General features: G+C 57.7%; 1 pseudogene; it reads left to right on the top strand.

Moving 5' to 3' along the window:
* The first annotated feature begins 597 nt into the window (after positions 1-597).
* The window catches only part of ACA1_140260, a 1738-nt pseudogene continuing 1617 nt past the window's right edge, over positions 598-718 (top strand).

Raw genomic sequence — 718 nt, 5'->3', positions numbered from 1 at the left:
CTATCTTGATGGGCGCCCAACGTATCGAGGCTTTACTTGTTCGTTGTGTGTCTGTTTCTGCGTCGACAGAGGGCTGACGTGGCGAACTGACGAAATTCCAAGCATCGAAGAATTCCTGGAACGCCGGCACCAAAGCGATTGCACATCTGATTTTGTCTACTCGTGAAACAAGATGCGGGCAGCGTTGTGTAGAAGCAGCATGCGATCCACTGCGAGACGAGGTGCCACCTCAGTAGCCACGGAGCTAGCTGGAGCCCATCGGCCAGCCCTGCCCCTGTTCGGTACAATCAAGCTGATTATTCGATCCAATTGCAAATTTTGATACAATCGATGGCTTTCGTTGAGCAGCTGGCACCGTATCGCTTCCGATCTTGCAAAGCTCAAGCCAGCGCTTGGGGCGTGGCGTGGTGCTGGCCCGTCCTTATGCAAGGTGCATCTTGTGTTGATCTGCACCGATTTCTCCGACTTTATTCGAGTCGCCTCACTAAAGCCCGACCAGTGGAGCAGTGAAGCAGACCCCGCTGGCCGCCAAGAGCGTTTGGCTGCCGCTTGGCTCAGTTCTCGTACGGCCTGCCTCGCTTCGTTGCATCGTTGCACATGCGGGCCACGGGCGCAACTGACGCGGCCTGCGCCATGGTGCTCGGTAGGTTGCGTCTACGCTCGGTGGGATGGCGTTGAGCCGCCGTCGGGTGCTCGCCCAAGAGCAGAGCGCCGACAG

Source organism: Acanthamoeba castellanii (assembly GCF_000313135.1).
Source record: "Acanthamoeba castellanii str. Neff unplaced genomic scaffold scf7180000084707, whole genome shotgun sequence".
NCBI lineage: Eukaryota > Discosea > Longamoebia > Acanthamoebidae > Acanthamoeba > Acanthamoeba castellanii.
This window is presented reverse-complemented; position numbering and strand designations above follow the sequence as displayed.